At 39.7% G+C, this 12,202-nt stretch overlaps 1 protein-coding gene across 1 annotated transcript in view; it reads right to left on the reverse strand.

Annotated features, from left to right (window-relative positions):
• CACNA2D3 (calcium voltage-gated channel auxiliary subunit alpha2delta 3) overlaps positions 1 to 12,202 on the reverse strand; it is a 924,385-nt gene that overhangs the window by 653,211 nt on the left and 258,972 nt on the right. The window lies entirely within an intron of this gene.

The following is a 12,202-nucleotide window of genomic DNA, read 5'->3' on the forward strand; positions in this document are numbered from 1 at the left end:
GTGATGCCGAGCCTCTTTCTGTGTACCTGTGGGCCATTTTTATGTCATCTTTGGAGAAATGTATACTAATGTCCTTTGCACATTGCTAATTGGGTCATTTTTTTTTGCTATTGAGTTGTATGAGTTCTTTATAAATTTTGGATATTAACCCTTAGCAGATACATGATTTGTGAATATTTTTCCCAATATTTTTATTAATTGTTTCCATAGCTGTGCAGAAGCTTTTTAGTTTGATGTAGTCCCATTTATTTATTTTTGCTTTTGTAGCCTGAGCTTTTGGTGTGACATCCAAGAAATCACTGTCAAGGTCACTGTCAAGTTGACCCCCTATATTTTCTTCTAGGAGTTTTATGGTTTCACGTTTTACATTTAGGTCTTTTATCCATTTTGAGTTGATTTCTGTATATAAGATAAGGGTCCAATTTCATTCTTTTGTACATGGAAATCCAGTTTTCCCAGAACCATTTACTAATGAGACTATTCTTTCCCCCATTGTGTCTTTTTGCTGCCCTTCTCAAAAACTAGTTGACCACCTATGTTTGGATTTATTTCTGGGCTCTCTATCCTACTCTACAAGTCTATGTGTCTGCTTTTTGCCAGTACCATGTTGTTTTGATTATTATAGCTTTGTAATATAATTTTAACAGGAAATGTGAAGCCTCCAACTTTTTTTTTTTTTTTTTTTTTTTTACTGAGTAGTACTTTGGCTATTCAGGGTTTAATGTAGTTCCACATAAATTTTAGGGTTTTTACATTTATGTGAAGAATGCCATTGGGATTTTGATAGGGATTGCATTGGATCTATACATACTGCTTTAGGTAGTATAGACATTTTAACAATATTAATTCTTCCAATTCATGAGCATGAAATATCTATTTGTGTCCTCTTCAATTTCTTTCATCAATGGTTTATAGTTTTCGGTGTATGTCTTTTACTTCCTTGGTAAAATTTATTCTTAAGTATTTAATCTTGTTTTATTTTTGATACTATTAGAAATGAGATTATTTTCTTGAATTTTTCATCCAGGTTGTTATTTGTGTATAGAAATACAAGAGATTTTTGTATCTTTATTTTACATCCTGCAACTTTATTGAGATCTAACAGCTTTCTGGTGGAGTCTTTCGGGTTTTCTACATAAAGGATCATGTCGTCTGTAATTAGTGATAATTTTACTTCTTTTGTTCCAATCTGAACGCTTTTTATATCTTTTTTGTCTAATTGCTCTTGCTAATACTTCCAGTACTATGTTGAATAGAACTGGCAAGTGTGGGCATTCTTACCTTACAGCAGATCTTAAAAGAAAAGCTTTTAGTTTCTCCTCATTGATTACGATGCTAGCTGTGGGTTTTTCATAAATGAACTTTATTATGCCGAGAAACCTTCCATCTATACTTAAACCATTAAGAGTTTTCATCAAGAAAGGATATTGAACTTTGTTGAATGCTTTTTCTGCATCAGTTTATATGATCGTGTGGTTTTTGTCTGTTAATGAAAGTATCACATTGATTAATTTGCATATGCTAGTCTTACATGGCCAGGGACACACCTCTCTTGATCATGATGTATAATCTTCTTGATTTGTTGTTGAATTTGAGTTGCTAAAATATTATTGATGATTTTTACATCAATATTCATCAGAGATATTGATACTGACCTGACCTGTAGTTTTCTTTACCGTGATGTCTTTGATTTAGGTACCAAGGTGATGCTGGCTTCAGAAAACATGTTAGGAAGTATTCCCTCCAGCTCTACTTTTTGGATGAGTTTAAGAAGTTTGGGTAGTAATTCTTGTTTGAAAATGTAGTATAATTCAGCCGTAAAGCCATCTGGTCCTGGGCTTTTATTTTTTAGGAGGTTTTTAATTACTACTTCAATCTCTTTGTTATTGCTCTGTGCGGGCTTTCTATTTCTTCCTGATTCAACCTTGGCAAAACCTTGGTTTTACAAAGAATTTATCCATTTCCTCTAGGTTATCAAATTTCTTGGCATATAATTGTTCATAATAGTTACTTATGAAGCTTTTTATTTCTGAGGCTTCTGTTATAATGTCTCCACTTTCATTTCTGATTTCATGTATTTGAGTCTTCTCTCTTTTTTTTCTTAGTCTAGCTAAGGCTTTGTTAATTTTGTGTTTTCAAGAAAAAAACAACTCAGTTAATTTTTTCTATGGTTTTTCTATCCCCCATTTGATTTATTTCTGTTCTGATTTTTATTATTTCCTTCCTTCTGCTAACTTTGGGTTTAACTTGTTCTTCTTTTTCTAGTTCCTTGAGGTGTAATGTTGGGCTACTTATTTAAAATCTTTCTTCTTCTTATTTGAAATACTTCTTATTTTTTAATGTAGGCATTTACAGCTATGAACTTCCCTCCCAGAACCACTTTTGTTGTATCCCATAGGTTTTGGTATGTTATGTCTTCACTATCTTTTGTCTCAAGATATTTTTATTTTGTGTGTGTGTGTGTGTGTGTGTGTGTGTGTGTGTGTGTGTGTGTTTGAGATAGGGTCTGGCTCTATCACCCAGCCTGGAGTGCAGTGGCACAATCTTGGCTCACTGAAACCTCTGCCTCCCAGGTTTAAGCCACCCTTCCACCTCAGCCTCCTGAATAGCTGGAACTACAGGTGTGCGCCACCAAGACCGGCTAATTTTTTTTTATTTTTTGCAGAGACAGGTCTCACTTGTTACCCAAGCTGGTCTCGAACTCTTCAAGTGATCTGTCCACCTCCATCTCCCAAAGTGCTGGGATTATAGGCGTGAGCCACTGTGCCTGGCCAAGATATTGCTACATTTTCCTCTTGATTTCTTCTTTGACCCACTGGGTTGTTCAGGGACATGTTGTTTAATTTCCACATATTACTGACTTTTCCAAAAATCTTCCTATTGTTGATTCACAGTTTCATATAATTGTGGTCATAAACAATACTTGATATGATTCCAATCTTCTTAAGTTTGTTAAGACTTATTTTGTGGCTTACCATATGGTCTGTCCCGGAGAATGTTCCACGTGCACTAGAGAAGAATGTATATTCTGTTGCTATTGGATGGAAAGTTCTGTATATATTTGTTAGGATCTATTTTTTTCTGAAGTGCAGTTCAATTACAGTATTTCCTTATTAATTTTCATCTGTTTGATCTGTCCATTGTTGAAAGTGGGATATTAAAGTCCCTTATTATTATTGTATTGCTATCTATTTCTCCCTTAATGTCAACTAATATTTGTCTTAGGTGATCTCAGATTGGGTGCATATATATTTACAGATGTTATGTCCTCTTGATGAATTGAGCCCTTTATCATTAAATAGTGACTCTGTTTGTCTTTTGTGACAGTCTCATACTTAAAACCTATTTTATTAGATATAAGTATAACCACCCCTGCTCTTTTTTTTTTAGTTACCATTTGCATGGAATATCTTCTTCCATTCCTTTACTTTCAGCCTATGTGTGTCCTTAAGGCTAAAGCAGGTCTCTTGTGGGTAGCATATAGTTGGACCTTGTTTTTTTAATCAGTTTAGCCACTCTACGTCTTTTGATTGGAGAATTTAATCCATTTATATTCATTGTAATTATTGATAGGTAAAGAATTATTACTGCCATTTTATTAACTGTATTCTGGTTGTTTCACAGATCCTTTGTTCCCTTCTCCCTCTCTTGTTTTTTATCTTTGTAATCTGGTAAGTTTCTGTAGTGCTAAGTTTTTATTCTTTTCTCTTTATCATTGGTATACATGCTATAGGTTTTGCTTTGTAGTTACCATAAGGTTTATGCAAAATATCATACAGTTATGATAGGATATTTTATGCTGATAACAACTTAATTTCATTCTCATACAAAAACTCTTGACTTTTGCCCTCCCCTAACAATTTATATTTTTGACGTCAGAATTTACATCTTTTTATATTAAGCATTTCTTAATTGATGGTAGCTATCATTATTTTTGACTGTTTTGACTTTTGACCTTTATACTAAAGATATATATGATTTACAGAGTATCATATCAATAATGAAGTATTCTGGACTTGACCTTTACCATTGAATTTTATACTTTCATGGGTTGTTATATTAGTAATTCACATCCTTTTGTTTCTACTTGAAGAACTCTCTTAAGTATTTCTTGTAAGACAGGTTTAGTAGTGATAAATTCTCTCAACTTTTGCTTGCCTAGGAAAGACTTTTGTTTCTCCTTTATTCCTGAAGGACACCTTTAATGGGTATAGTATTCTTGGCTGACATTCTTTTTCCTTTCAGCACTTTAAAATTTTCATCCCATTCTCTCCTGGCTTGTAACATTTCTCTTAAGAAATTCACTGACATTCTAATGATGATTTCCCTTATACGTGACTTGACACTTTTCTCTTGTTCTTTTAAAATTATCTCTTTGTCATTGACTTTTGATAGTTTAATTATAATGTACCTCAGAGAGAAACACTTTGGGTTGAATCTGTTTGGGAACTTTTGAGTTTCACAGATCTGGATGTCCAAATCTCTTCCAAGAATTTGGAGGTTTTCTGCAATTATTTCATTATTTCATAAGCTTCCTCTTCCTACCTTTGTCCCTTATCCTTCTGCAATTCTCCTAATATTAATCTTTGTTCACTTGATGGCATTTCATAAGTTCTGCAGACTGTCTTCACTCTTTCATTCATTTTTCTTTTTTTTCTGTTGACTAGGTAATTTCAAAAGCCCTATCATCAAGTTAAGAGATTCTTTCTTCTGCTTGATCTAGTCTGCTGTTGAAGTTTTCTATTATAGTTTTTATTTCATTCACTGAATTCTTCAGCTCCAAGATTTTTATTTGGTTCTTTTTAATGATATTTATCTCTGTTGAGGTTATCATCCAGATCATGAATTTTTTTCTGATTTCACTGAATTGCCTATCTTATCTCAAATCTCACAGAGTTTCCTCACAATCATTATTTTGAATTCCTTTTTAGAAAATTCATAAATTTCCTTTTCTTGGAGTAAGTTACTAGAGAATTATTGTGTTACTTTGGCAATGTCCTGTTTCCTTGCTTTTTCATGTTTCTTGTTCCTTGCATTGATGTCTGCACATCTGGTGAAACAATCACCTCTTTCAAACTTTACAGAGTGGCTTTTATTGTGAAAGACTTTCACTTGCAGATGGGTCTTACTGTGCCCATTGGTAGGGCATGGTGACTCTAAGTTCCTAGTAGAAGCAGTTGCATATCTTCTGTGAAGCTTCTTCAGCTGTGATCAATGTCAGAAATGACTGTGGGTGTCTGGGTAGACTAGGCTGTAGGAGTCTGGGGCAGTGGTAGTGGTAGCAAAGGTTGTCAGGGTCCTTGGTGACAAGGGCTTTTGATGTCCTCCTGTTCTTTCTTTCCACACAACGGTGAGTCTTCGATGAGGAGATCTCTCTTGATGTCAGGTCTGACACAGCCCTCAAGCAGCTGCAGCAGTACTGAGTTCCAGGGTACAGGTGCTCAGAATACCCATGGAAGAGGAGTCCTGGGCTCAGTGTTTCATGAGCTTACTTTGGCACCTGAGTTCTAAGGTGAAGGTTCACTCTCCAAGGCAGGGTTGGAGGCAGATTGCCTACACACCAGGATCTATGACTCTGAGGCACAACCAAGCAGCTGAGGCCGGCCCAGGGAGCTGGGTTGTAGTTGTGACTCTGACCCCAGGGGACAGGACACAGAACTGGCCTTTCTCTGAGGAAGAAGGGGTGCTCTGATGATTTAAGCCCAGGGAGAAAGGTAAAGCTGCAATTTGGGAACCAGTGCCAACAGGCACAGTGGCAATTCAGGCCCCCATGAATGAGATGCCTACCTCATAGTGGTAACTCTGGACCCCCAGATGGTGAGACACGGAAGCATCCTAGACCCTGTATGGACACGTGCAGCAGCAACAAGTTACCCAAAATGGCAAAGCCTAGCTGCTGCTTGCATCCTGGAAGGCAGGGAACATCACAGTGATGACTCCACTCCCCAAGAAGAGGGGTGTCTCATACTCTGCAAGGCTAATCCAGTTCTAGGGAAGCAGGGTACCACAGTTCTTCAGCCAGCAGGGCAAGGTGTCCCAGCTCAACCAACACCCTGTTTCCCTGGGATGTGGGATACCATGTCAGATCAGCTCAGGGATGTGTGGCTGCTCAGTCTGGCTAAGGCTCCATTTCCCCACAAGTTGATGTACCTCTTTAGCTCAGGCATAGGGAGCCTTACTGCTCTGGGCAGACAAGGCACCGATTCCCCAGGATGCAGGGTGCTGCTTCAGCTTAGGCTCTGAGGGGCAAAGCACAGTAGTGACTGGGAGCGGTAGGTAGAGCAGCTCCACACCAGCTTGGCCCCTGGGGTAGGGTGTAGCAGCAGCTCAGCTTAGGGATGGTGGGCCAGCAGGCAGGGGTGGTTCAGTGGCAACAAAGCCTCAGGGACGAAAGGGTGCTGTGACTAACTGCACCAGAGCCAGACACACTCCAGCAGCGGTTCAGGTTCAAAGATGGTGCAGTACCCACATGGGTCACAGGGGACAGGACACAGTGTCAGCTGCTTGTCTGGGGAGAGTGCAGCCGTGTGGACACCAGCCAGCTCCCTCAGCTAACCTGAACACCTGTGAGGTCGGTAGGAGTCCCCAGTGGAGAGCACTACAAGTGTCCACATCGACAATGGGTGCTTCCGGCAGTCTTCTTGCTCAGCTTTTTTGCACAGGGAGAAGTAACTCCTGGTTTTGAACTGATCCCACCTTGGGGATGGGGTAGCAGAAGCAAGGTGCTTCCCTTCTCTACGTGTCCGTCCTGGGCTTCTGTGGTCTACAAGGCTTCTTTTACTCCTTTGATGCACTTCAGCCCTGTTTAGTTATTTTCATCAAAATCCAGCAGTTTATTCATTGTTTTGGCTGTCTTTGCAGGGCGGCGGGGGACAAGCACTAAGGGCTTCTTCTAGCCAGCCATCTTATTGACATCACTCTCCCATTGTCCTTGCTAATCCTTTTTCCTAGAAAGGCTTCCTTTTCCTAGTGGATGGTGAAAGAAGTTATACATTGAGTGCTGGGGCTCCTGAGCTGCCCTTTCTCTCCTTTCCTGGGTTTCCTTCAACACAAAGCTCCCATCGTAACAGGTAAGCAGGTAGAGTAAGCTGCTCTAGGAAGTATAAGAAGTCATTTTATCTCAGAGGTTTCCCACCAACAGTCTTTATTCCCCCTCCACTCCAAAGCCCCCACCCCACCTTTGAAATCAGGCCACTACATTTGCAAGGTAGGCTCTTCCAGCTTGGTGAGGACCAGGAGGAAGTGTGCTGCCAGCTCCTTTCCCTTCCCATACCTGTTATCCCTCTGAATGTCACCACACTTTGCTTTTTCCCTATTACTTACAAAACAACAAAGAAAAACTATCATAGAAAACTTTGCAATAGAAAAAGCTTCTGCAGGATACACAATTCAAAATCATATTTTTTTCTCTCTCTGTGCACCCGCTCTGTGCAATTGGCACTTATTTGAGACAGCTTTCAAAGAAAATATGTTTGTGGTTCAAAGATAAGCAGGTTTTTAGTAAACTGTCGAAGGACTTTTTTTTTTCTTCTTTACTGCCAGTGGAAAAACTCAAAAAGAAAGAGTATGTAAGAGGCGGAAGGCATTCTGAACTGTACTAGAACATGTATAGACTTAATTTTCTGGAAATTCATCAATGGCTTGGTATTCAAAGCTAGGGTCTCCTGTTTCTCCACCCAGAATTGGGTTTTGCCATCAAAATAATGAGGGTGAAACACTGAAATAATCACATGTAATAACTGAGACACAGGGTAGTATTTTTCTAAACTCTGTTCTCATTGGAACTACCAATCTTTTAAGAAAAGCCTATGTTAATTCACAGCATAAAGTAAAAAAGGAGAGAGATGCTATTATAACAAGGCCTCTATTATCTATTATGACTGAAAATTGACCCAATGAAGATATCAGGGAATAAAGAACTACACCAAGAGAAGGCCAACCTAGAACCCACAGGCCACTAGAAAGAGGGACAAGCCAGAGGGCTGAACTGACACCAGTGTCCACAAGAAACTTATCCTGCCAGGCTGGGCACAGTGGCTCATACCTGTAATCTCAGCACTTTGGGAGGCCAAGGCAGGCAGGTCACTTGAGCCCAGGAGCTTGAGACCAGCCTAGCCAACATGGTGAAACCCGGTATCCACAAAAAAATACAAGAAGTAGCTGGGTGTCATGGTGCACTCCTGTATTCCCCGCTACTCGAGAGGCTGAGGCATGAGAACCACTTGAAGCTGGGAGGCAGAGGTTGTAGTGAGCTGAGATCGCACCACTGCACTCCAGTCTGGGTGACAGATCAAGACTCTGTCTCAAAAAAAAAAAAAAAAAAAAAAGAAAGAAAGAAAGCCACCCTGCCAATGAAGGCCAAGCACATCTGTTTTCTATGGAGGATTCTGCATTTTGGTTTGTTCACACATGCTATCCTTCAGGAGCTGCATTTTGCCTCTTGCCCCAATACAGTTTTTGTTAACAACTAACAATCTAATGCCATAGTAAGGACATTACAGAGGGGGCTGTAGATGTCAAAGCCATAAGGTCATGGGGGGAAAGTTAAACCTCTGAAAAGACTGCAAGGGGAATTTAAATGGAAAATAAAATCGTGATAATAAAGGAGTTGTAACTTTCTTTTTGTAACTTTTGATTGTTTTACCAATGAAAAGCAAATTCTTCACTTTGAAGCACATGAATGTTGCAATGATGCAATGTCTCCAGTCTAAAGTGAGAGAAGGGGCAGATCCATCATCTCTTTTCTGTTTTGGGAAGATGGAAGCTAAGACATATATGAGTTAAAACTATGCAGGTTAGGAAATTTTGCAAAATCACTGGTTTTTTTTTTCTGTATGAAAACAGACTTCCAGCTCCCTGTACTCCTCCTGAGCTAATAGGGTAGGTTCCTTCTCGGCGTTATTTCACAGTGAGCAGATGGTAGTCTGAAATTTTTTTGATAAAAACAATTATCTGCCAGGGGTTGCTGAGAGGTCAGCAGAACCCAGATTAACAATTGATCAGCTCTAATGGACCATCATAGTAATAAATTCAGAGCCAGTACACATACCTGCTACCTCAGTAATAGCAATGGGGCTGACACCCAAGCTGTTAACAGACTTGCACTTAATAGCATAGAAGCTTCAGTAGCTTCAAAACCTTCATCTAAGCCAAGACAAATTCTTCCATGCACATCCAGTTTATCAAAGGCCTGTCTTTCACAGGTCTCCACCAAAATGCATGTGGTTTACTTTGACCCACAGAGGAGTTCACTGAGGTCGAAGCATCAGTGTGAATGGCATTGTCATATTGACAGAGTATTTCAACATCTACTCTTATGTTCAGACCACAATGGTACCCTCTGATGCTTTTGTTATACATGTCCAGAACAGGTGACTGGGGAGGAAGACTTTAGCTCCCTTTCCTTGTTCCCAAGAGAACAAAAACTAGAGACTTATTTTCTTGGTGCCTCGTTTTTTCAAGAGAGATGCCAATGCTGCATTCACAATCACAGCACCCTCTTTGACAGAGGGAATCACTTGTGCTACACCAGAATTTTACTGTAAAACTTCGGTAATAGGAAATCAGAACACTCTTGGAAAATAATAATAGCTTCAGATGGACAAAAAAAGAATGTCTCTATGTTGGCTGAACTAAAACCACAACATATTTTTCATCTGCTGAAGGATAAGTAATCCCCAAAAGTCAACCACATCATCCCCTCCCATGTCCCATCCCACCAACCCTTATCTCTCAGTAAAACTGACCACATGAGCCATAAGTAACAGATTTTACAAAGCAGTCATCACTTCCAATAATGTTTCTCACTCTCTCCTGCACAATCACTCCTTCCTGTTGAACCAATGAAGCCAGAAAAAATCAAAGAATAAGGACATTCCTTAACATAATCACAGTACAGGGATGAAAATCCAACAATCCAACATTAATACAGCATTGTTTTCTAATGCACAGTCCATAATAAAACTTTGTTTTCTAGTTCAGGATCCAGTTCAGGATCACACATTGCACGTAGTAGTCATGTGTCCTCATCTCTTTGAATTAGGAGCAAATCCTCAACATTTCTTTCTCCTTCTTGATCTTGGCATTTTTGAAGACGAGTCCAGACAGTTACTTTGTAGAATGTTCCTCAATCTAGATTTGTCTGATGTTTTATCATGATTACAGTCAGGCTATACATTTTGGGCAAGAATTCTACATAACTGTGTTATATTTTTCTGAGTCATCACATCTGGAGGCACTTGATGTCACTTTGTCTCATTATTGGTGACATTAACTTTGATTATTTGTTTAAGGTGGTGTCTATCAGGTTTCTCCACAATAAAATTGCTGTTTTTCCCTTTGTAATTGATGAGTAACTTGTGGGCCAATAGTTTGAGACTATAAGTGTCCTGTTCTTCACCAAACTTTTGCCAACTAATTTTAGCATCCACTGAAGGTTCTTGCCTCAGTTAATTACCATAATTTTCTAACTCAATCATTTTTTCTATATGCATTAGTTGCCTTCTAAGACATTCCCCCTCATTTGTCTTTTTTTATTTTTTAAGATGGAGTTTCACTCTTTGTTGCCCAGGCTGGAGTGCACTGGTGTGATCTCGGCTGACTCCAACATCCACCTCCCAGCTTCAAGCGATTCTCCTGTCTCAGCCTCCTGAGTAGCTGGGATTACAGGCGCCTGCCACCATGCCCGGCTAATTTTTGTATTTTTAGTAGAGACAGGGTTTCACCATGTTGGCCAAGCTGGTCTCAAACTCCTGATCTGCCCGCCTTGGCCTCCCAAAGTGCTGGGATTACAGGTGTGAGCCACTCAGCCTGGCCCATTTGTCTATTTTTTAATCTATCTATCTGTTTATTTATTATCAAGTGGACTCATGGATTCTTATCTTATTCATTGTTACAAGCTAAGTTGATATGAGTTGAGTTTCTTCACTTAAAATCAGAATATTCCTGAAAAGCCTTCAGGAACTTCTGAGAAAAGTGACACAGTTTCCCTGGGCATTGCACTCAAGAAGTCCTTATAATCTTCACACCTGCCAAAGTGCTTCCTGATGCTGCCATTAAATCCCTTCTGGCCCACTCTACAAGTCCAAACTCTCTGACGATCAGGATCAATGAAGACAAATGTGGCCAGTAAATGGCCCCTAGATCTTTGTGGAGCAATCATGTGAGAACTGAGTATGGCTTTAGGAAAGTGAGGTACTTCTTGCTATATTCAAGGTTCTTCCCACTATCTTCTGTCCCTTCTCAGCAGCTTCGCTCAAAGAGCTGGGTCAGCTGCCGACTCCTCTTCCAATGTTTCCAACCATCCCCAGAGCTTCTCCTCATTCCCCTCTTATGCTTAGCTATACCTCTGGCTCTATTTGTTTCAAATGTTGAGTATTATGCCTAAAAAGACTGCTGATGATGGACTTGATATTTTTCTGTTTGCCCCTCCAGAACCATTCTTCAACCTTCCTCACCCAACTCAATGACTGAACTGAACTGCATCAACCATACCAACAGCTGGATTCAGCCAACGGTGAGTACTGGCAAGAAATAAGAAAGCAAGAGAGTACTGGGGTATCATTATCCCAAACTTCACCCTTTCCAGCTCACCATGGGTGGCTATACTCCTCTATCAAATCCTTTTTCCATGTAGCCATCTTCCCTGAGTTCTGGAAACCCTAGTTTTCCTCTCTTCAGGTCACAAGTATGGCCAGCTCTGGGGTATGCCACCATTGCCTGTTGGTCTATCTGAACACCACTGCATGTTGGTTTCACTTAACCCCAAGTACACATTTGAAAATATTTCCTTAATTAAACTTTCCTTGATCACCCCACTTGAATATGCATTGTTTTACCCACAAAGCAAAAGACACAGATGAGGGTGATGACAAGGACACATCTTCCAGAGAGACATGCAGCCGGTGGTCAGCTTTGGTATTGCCATCTTTTTTTGTGCTTAATGATTTACGTCTGCCTTTCTATTTCCCATATAAATGGGAATATAGGAAAGTCAACACTATTTCCGAATTGTGACCACATGCCACTAAAAGAAATATGTCTAGCAAAGCTCAAACTTTAAGATTTGCTCCTTCTGTTTTCCTAGCAGTGAGGAAAGGTCACAAAACTCGAAGTGCCAATTTAGATAAAAGTTCTTTCAGGGAGACCCAAAGGAATCTCCAAGTTTTACTTACTTACTTACTTATTTAGTTATTTGAGACAG

This window comes from Pongo pygmaeus, chromosome 2 (genome assembly GCF_028885625.2).
Source record: "Pongo pygmaeus isolate AG05252 chromosome 2, NHGRI_mPonPyg2-v2.0_pri, whole genome shotgun sequence".
Classification (NCBI taxonomy): domain Eukaryota; kingdom Metazoa; phylum Chordata; class Mammalia; order Primates; family Hominidae; genus Pongo; species Pongo pygmaeus.